This window comes from Lissotriton vulgaris, chromosome 7 (genome assembly GCF_964263255.1).
Source record: "Lissotriton vulgaris chromosome 7, aLisVul1.2, whole genome shotgun sequence".
Lineage (NCBI taxonomy): Eukaryota > Metazoa > Chordata > Amphibia > Caudata > Salamandridae > Lissotriton > Lissotriton vulgaris.
In genome coordinates, this window is record NC_141695.1 from 579,045,078 (window position 1) to 579,052,968 (window position 7,891).

Genomic DNA, 7,891 nt, shown 5'->3' on the forward strand with positions numbered 1-7,891 from the left:
TAAGGCCTGCTTGGCCAGAATAGTATGTTTGGCAATCATGGATTGGATTGCATTTTTAAAACGTTAGGAGAACTTAACTGCAATGTTGAAATATGTATATACATATTTAAACATTGCCAATTTAATAAAATAATTTTGAAAAATTATAAGGGGGTCCCCGATCATTTTTTTCACTCACTGGGGGGGCGTGGCATTAAAAGGTTTGAAGACCACTGCCTTAGAGTGTTCCACCACTCGTCCCCCTGTGACTCCAGCACCGCCCCCCTAACATAGCCCCTTAGTGAAAACTAAAATAATAATAACAGGGTTATTATCATTTTTTTTTACTTTCTCCTGCTCTGAGAGTAGTGGGGCGACGCTCCTCAGCCTCAGCGGAGGAGCCGCCCCTAATTAATCACACACAATGATTTTTGTGAACCTGGCCCCTCTTGTTTGTGCTGGCTGCTCTGCTCTGTGCATGTAGGATCTCGGACTGTTAAAAGAGTGAGTGAATGGATGTGCGAGTGAGGTAGATTGTGAAATACAGTGAGACATTGTGCAGGTATTACAAAGGGGTGCAGTCGACCTCTAGGGAACGATAACTTACTGACCAAACGGGAAAGCTCAAGGTAGAAGCTGGCAGGGTGAGCGGGTCCTGCATAGCACAATAACACCAAGTGAATGGTCTCGGAACACGGAACCGTACATAGCAGTTTAATACCGGCTTCAATGTGCTTCAGATTTGAGCAACTCAGGGCACCGAAGCCCAGGGACCAGGTCACTGCCAGCTGCCGGGCAACCAGACCCGACCGGGGAAGGAGCTGAAGGGGTTCCGGGGAGGGGTGTTCGGGAGGGGGGCTTGAGGAAGAACGCACAGGTAGGCCGACGCAATAACTGAGGCGCAGTCCCAGAATCTGTTTAAGGGTATAGGGTTAGATCCATTACCTCGGAGAGAAACAAGAACACACCCCATTGAGCCTCTCGGGTCTACCAGCAGAGACCCCCACCTCCCCACACACTCAGCTCAGATCATTGCACGCCCCTCAAAAGCCATACCCGTTCTAATCCCCCCGGGGTGTGCAGCTAAACTCGCGCCCGATGAGTATGGATACAGCGCCACGCAGAAGTGATCATGCGCTGTCAATCATTCTGCGTCCGTCTTTCTTCCGTTTGTCCGTCCATCCGTTTATCTCAACTCCCATCCAGCTGTTTGCATGTTTATCCATCCTCACCAGGGCGCGAGAGGGGAGGCCGATAGGAGCAGGTGGATGGAAAGGTAAAGAGATTGGAAGGATGGTGTTGGAGGGAGAGGAAAGTGTGGAGAGATGTGTGGAAGAAAGAGAGGAAGCGGAAGAGAGTGAGGAACATTGCAGAACAAGCTCATAACTTGCAAGATTACCAGGTATAGCTTGACAAGAGAGCCAGGCAGACAGATCCAGCGACAGATGAACAGGATGACAACAGGGACAGGAAGTTTGATGGACACATTGACAAAGACAGCTTGAAGGATGAAGTGAATGACAGCAGAGACCGAGACTGGTGGAGAGATGAAAGAGGCAGTCTGGCTGATTGACAGGTGAACAGATAGAGCGATTGACAGACCAGACTGTAGATAGACCGATGTTACGCGGAGGTTTCGGGGGCAGGCAAGCGGCAGACACGTTGACTGACAGAGGGCATGTGAATATGACAGGTGAAAAGCAAACCTATACATAGAGTGACAGGGACGGTGGATATCAAGATTGGCTGAGCTGAGTAATAGAGACTGGTAGAACGGCTAGACGGATGCAGGTGCGCAAACAGACGGATGGACAAAGAGCCCCCGGGGAAGGGGGATTCTTATCCCGCAGGGCGGGGCTGCACATCAGTGGAACATCTTCACCCCTCTTTACTTCTTAGCACGTCATTTATTGAACATGGCACATAGAAAAAACAACACCAACCTCTCTCGGCAAAGTGTAAAACCAACAGAGACAAATGCCGACAGTGCTTCCAATAGAACAAACAACAAAGTGCATCAAAGGACCCCATACATGGGGTCACGCGTAAGAGAAAGGGTTCACTCTAAATACTGTCGAGTTTTATTCAAGAGGCTTGGATCAAAATGATGTCGCGGTTTAGGGAAAAGGCGTGGCTCTGTTGGTCAGGATGTCGTCAGGGTTAGTGGCAAGGCAGGAGGCAGGATGCTTCCGAGGTTTGGGAAAGAGGCGCGTCTCGGGATGCTGCCGTGGTTTGGGGCGAAGGCTTGGCTCGGGATGCTGTGGAGGTTTAAGGAAGAGACTTGTCTCGGGATGCTGCTGAGGCTCGGGATGCTGTGGAGGTTTGCGGACGGCATGGGTCAGGATGCTGTTGATGTTTGGGAAAGAGGCGTGGCTCGGGATGTTGTTGAGGTGTGGGTGAAAGGCGTGACTCTGGATGCTGTGGAGGTTTGGCAAAAGAAGCGTGTCTCGGCTGCTGCGGGGGTTTGGGGGGGGGGGGGGGGGTGTACCTAGGAATGTTGGTTGAGGTTTGGGGAAACGGCGTGGCTCAGGATGCAGTCGAGGGTTAGGGAAGAGGCGTGCCTGAAGGTACTGTCGAGGTTTGGGGAAAGGTGTGGCTCGGGATGTTGTTGAGGTTTGGGGGGAAGGAGTGGGCCAGGATGCTGTGGAGGTTTGGGAGAAGGCGTGCCTCAGGGTGCTGTCATTGTTTGGTGAAAGCAGTACCTCGGGATGCTGTCATTGTTTGGTGAAAGGCGTACCTCAGGATTCTGTCATTGTTCGAGGGAAGGCGTGCCTCAGGATGCTGTTATTGTTTGGTGAAAGGCGTGCTTCAGGGCGCTATCATTGTTTGGTGAAAGGTGTGACTCAGGATACTGTCATTGTTTGGTGAAAGGCGTGCCTCGGGATGCTCTCCAGGTTTAGGGACGAGTCTTAGCGCCTTAGATCAGGATGGCTGTGTTGAGGATAGCTATGTCTCATTGTGCAGTCAGGGTTGGGGGAAAGACAACGACCAGGATGTTGTCGATGTTTGGGAATGAGGTCTGGCTCAGGATGCTGTCGACAGGGGCATCGGTATCAATAGTGCAGAAGGTGCAGTGGCACCGGGGCCCTAAATGAGAGGGACCCACCACGCCCCAATTATATCTGTCTTTACTGCCATGTAATGGCGGCATTTACCTTGTTAGCATTGGGGTCCATGGCACAATTGCTGCGCCGCTGGCTGTCGAGGTTTAGGGAACAGGTTTGGCACAAAATGATTCAGGGAAAGGCATGGCACAGTACGAAATGGGGGACAGACTTGGCATAGGAGCTTGGCACAGTCTTCTTACAATGTGTGGAGGGCAGACGGGGAAATATGCTATTTGGAGAGTTAGGGAAAAACCTGTCAAAATCGTTGAACTTTATTGAAAATGCTTGGCTCAAAATTCTTCCAAGTTTTATGGCAGAGGCCTAGCCGAGTGTATTGGTGAGGACTGGAGATGAAAGCTTGGCACAAAATCGTGGTGATGGCATAGGAAGCTCCAGAGGGGAAATATGTTTTTGTGTTTTAGGACAGAGGCTTGCTAAAAATGCAGAGAATTGATGAGAGGGCTTGCTTATGGTACTGACAAGGTTTGGTGAAGAAGGTTACAATGCTCAGCTGGCAGGTTTGTTGAACAGGACTCGCAATGTGCTCTGTCAAAGTTAGGGAAGAGACTGAGGGGAAAAGCTGTCAGGTTCAGTGGGAAGGTGAGGCTTGCAATGCTATCAAGGTCTGGGAAAGCCACTTAGCATAGTGTGTAGTGGAGGTGCAAGCCCTGTCCAGGGTTGGGAAAGAGCCTTGGGTAAACCTGAATGTGGGATTTAAAGAATAGGCCTCACCAGGTGTACTGTCAAACCATATAGAGAAGTCTGGCTCGAAATGCTGTCCAGGGTCCTAAAAGAGGAGGTTGTCAGAGCAGAGTATAAGCTACAACCAAGTCTGTGACTGGTCCCAGGTTTGCGCGCTGCGCTCCTCTCCCTGGATGAGCCCCCCATGGCACTGAATAGTGCACAATCTCACTTGCAGGGTCTTTGTTTTGATCGAATATTCCTTAAGTCTTAAAGAGTCAGGGCGTGAATTGTCCTCAGATCAGTCCCCAGAGCAGTTCTGTCTGTTGAGGGCCCAGCCCTGGGCTCAACAGATGCTGCAGCTGTTGGTCTTGTTCATGGGTGGCCTCAGCAGGTTTTCCCTGGGGATGGTCTCCCTCCTTCTCCTCAGGGCAGGGCTCAGGCGGCTGGGCAGGTTGACCTGTTGGAGCAGCTCCTTGAATACTTCCAGCACGTTCTTGTTCTCCTTGGCGGAGGCTTCAACGAAGCGGTTGTTCCACTCCAGCTCGACCAGCGACAGCGTCTCCTCGGTGGGAATCTGACGGGCCTCCTCGGCGTCCACCTTGTTGCCCACCACCACGATGGGGACCAGCTTGTCCTCCTTGAGCTCCAAGATCTCTTCCCGGAGGCTCTTGACGGCCTCCAAGGACTCCGCGTCATCGATGGCGTACACCAAAGCGAAGGCGTCGCTGTTCTGGATGGAGAGCTTCCTCATGGCCGGGAAGGAGTAGCTCCCACTGGTGTCCATGATCTCGATGGTGATGGTCATCCCGCCCACCTCGTACTCCTTGCTGTGCAGCTCCTCCACCGTCCTCTTGTACTTGGTCTCAAAGGTGTCCAGGAGGAAGCGGCGGATCAGGGACGTCTTCCCCACCCCTGCCGCCCCCAGGAACACCAGGCGGACCTGGTTCTTCTCTTTCACCTCCAGGGACATAGCGCCGGGCCGGGTCTCCTTGGAAGAAGTCCTTCGAACTTCAAGGGCTCTGGAGCCAGGTGTGGTCTTTGGAGCCGGTTACTTGCTCGCGGCCGGGCAGCGCGCAGAAGTGATTCAAAGCTCCGAGCTCACTCCCTCCACGCCCGAGATGGACAAACAGGTGTGAAGCCCAGTTTGCACTGGTGCCCGCCGCTCAGCTCTCCGGTCCGGTGGTGTCTGCCTCAGCGCCTCTCCGCTCGCCTGCTCTATATTTATTCATATTCCCTCAGTGACATGCCCAGGGACCGTCCAATCAAACCAGCCCCAGCCTGTGGATAGTGAGACGGGAGGGGGGAGGGGCTAAAGGGAAAGAGGGGTGGGGGGGAGGATGGACGGAGGCTCTAAGAGAGGTGCCAATCAACAGCACCTTCTCCAAGTGCCGTCCGCGGCGGCTCGCGCTTGAGGAGAATGCGTTTGTGGTCGGCTGCATTTCATCTGCGCGCATTTCAAGAACAAATCCTGCGCGCGCCGACAGATGAGTGGCGCGTGATACCTACAGGTGGCGGGAATAAACCGAGGCGGGAGGAGGAGAGGATGTGGGACAGTGAAACACGGTACACAAAGAGCCTCTTGTCAAAAGCTTATCTGAGGGTCCCTGAGCCGTCTGAGGGGAGACGAGGAAGGGACAGTTAGGAAGACTCATTTGTTACAGTGGCTAGAGGCCACCAAGCATGGGTGAATGAATAGTCTTTAGTGACACAGCACCTGCAAACCAGAGCGCCTCTAGGCGCTCCCTGGCAGAAAAGAAGATTCCCCCTGTTTGAAATAGCGCTTAATAATAATATTCAGAATATATTTAAGCGCGCAGAATTTTGGAAGGCAAATATTTTACGATTCTAAGCATTGTTCCTTTTCCCGTTCTTTAACGCAAGAGAGGGGCAGCTAGGGACTGAAATGGAGTGAGAGAGAAAGAAGAAGAGTCAACGAGGGGGGGAGAGCAGGGCTCGGGAGAGAGGGAGAGGGAGGGGGGGAGAGGAAGAGGGAAAACGGGGGAGAAAACGTAGGAGCCAGAGGGAGAGAAGGTGAGAGTGGCGAGAGAGAGAGAAAGGAAGGAAGAGACATACGTAGAGAGAAGCGAGGATGAAAATGGTAGCCATAGAAAGAGTGTGTGTGAAAGAGAGTAGATTTATGTGTGTTTGTGAGAGAGTTGCCGTGTTTGGTTATGTGCAGCGCACTTGTTGAGATGTGTTCAGCATCATCCATTTTTTAATATGGTAGAGATGTGGTTCTTCTAATCTGCTGACATTTCCTGTGTGTTGAGAGAGCCTGTGTCCAGCCACACTTTCACCTTTCTCCCAGCCGGCTCATCAGATCGTCGTTGCTTCTCCTCGTTGTTCCTTGTCAAACCCTTTCCCAACACCTCGATTCCCCTCAAGGTGCCTGAAGTGAGGAATGCAAATTTCCAATTTCTATTCAGTCCCTAACAATAGAAACTCCCTGCCTCTGAGCGCTCCTAAAACTGGCAGATAAGAGAGCGGAAGGAGAGGCAGATAAATGCAAAACAGAATGTGCCGTGGCAAAGCAAATATATTGGGCTCAGTTTTTATACTGCACGGCTGTTGTATTTGCACATAGAGATCTGCTGCACTGATTGTGCATAGCAAGAGGTTTCTTCCACCTGTTAGCAGTCTCAGCAGAGAGGGCAAGGTTTGAATGACCATGGGGACTGAACATCTGTTTACCATCATGAGAGGGTAAATGTGAAATGGTGACCATTACTGTGCCGGAAACTAACAGCACTACTCAAAAGGCTATTTTTTACTCTCTACAGTAGCAGCGCATTCAAGCAGGTCCGTTACACTTAAAATTGGAGTATGCTAGCACTTCTAAGCAGAACTGCTATACTTTGAGGTGCAATCCTCCTCAGCAGGCTGCCTTATTGCTATTATCACTGTATCTTGTTAGCAGGGCTACTGTACTTGAGTAACATCACTCATTAGGACTAAAATACTCTAACGAGACAACCCCAGCTTGTTCAGAAGGGTTTATGGCTTTTAATGGAACAGTATCCACACTGTATAGCATCGGCTGTTATTTTTTTAATGGGCTAGTACTGGAACTTTTAGCAAGGCTACCAAACTTCTAATGGCCTGTAGCAGGTTTTTTTCAGTAGACCAGCTCTTCTTTGAATGAGATCCCATCAGCACTTGTCTGTGGGGTGCAGGGCTGCTATTCATTCAACGTGGCAGCGCTGGCACTTCTCAGCAGGGCCTGCATAAGAAGTGCCTCTCCAGGTAAGCGTATATACTTATGTTGTCTAGCCAAGCAACGTTTCCTGAATAAACATATTGTGTGGCCCTATCTATCTCTGTGCAGAGCTCCTCTGATGGGTAAGGATGTGCCGTACAGTTAGGTGCGTGACTCGTTTGAGGACATCTTTTGCATTAGGAGGCGGCATAAGAATCGATCTGTCGCTGAATTGTGCATCCCTCCCTGTTATAGAGTGGTGGCACAGTGGGTCTGTGCCTGAAATAATCACCTCTGCCAATAAAGAGCTGGGGTATGGTTACATCTGTCTCTGTGCTGAGTGCAGCCGGTGGATCAAGGGGTCCAGCATGGTGGAATCTATTGAGGACCTTTTGTAAACAAAGAAGTGCTCTAAGAATGGAGGTTTCCTCTCCTGGATAAGGAGGTACTGCATGTTTGGGTCGGTCGCTGCACAGTCAACTGTCCTGATATAAAGGGGCTCTCTGGCTGGTCTGTTCCTGCACTCAGCCCATTTCATTGGGAAGGAACGGCGCATGGTTTCATTTGTTTTCGAATTGAACTGCATGATGTATGGAACAGCTGCTGCGCTCACAGCCTCTCATAGAGAAAGAGATGCTGCAGGTTTGAGTCTGTCCCTGCACTGGGCTTCTGTCCTGGGTAAGTACATACTGCATGGCTGACTCTGTTGCCCTGCTGGACACCTCTCGTGAAAAGATGCATGCAGTATTGTTGGAATTACTTCTCTTCCACAAATATGATGTGCTGTGTGGATTGCTCCATTCTTTTGGACAGCTTATCCTGGATACATTGGTCTGCGTGGGTTGACTCTTCATGAAACTGGGCATCTCTCCTGGATGAAGAGATAACAAAATGCTGTATGGTTGGATCTGTCCCTTCACCAAGT

The 7,891-nt window shown here is 50.9% G+C and overlaps 1 pseudogene across 1 annotated transcript; it reads right to left on the reverse strand.

Moving 5' to 3' along the window:
* Nucleotides 1-1,866: 1,866 nt before the first annotated feature.
* Nucleotides 1,867-4,949, reverse strand: LOC147702052 (GTP-binding protein Rhes pseudogene; annotated as a pseudogene). The gene has a single exon (XR_015297210.1). The product of XR_015297210.1 is annotated as a GTP-binding protein Rhes pseudogene (transcript).
* Between the last annotated feature and the right edge of the window lie 2,942 nt (nucleotides 4,950-7,891).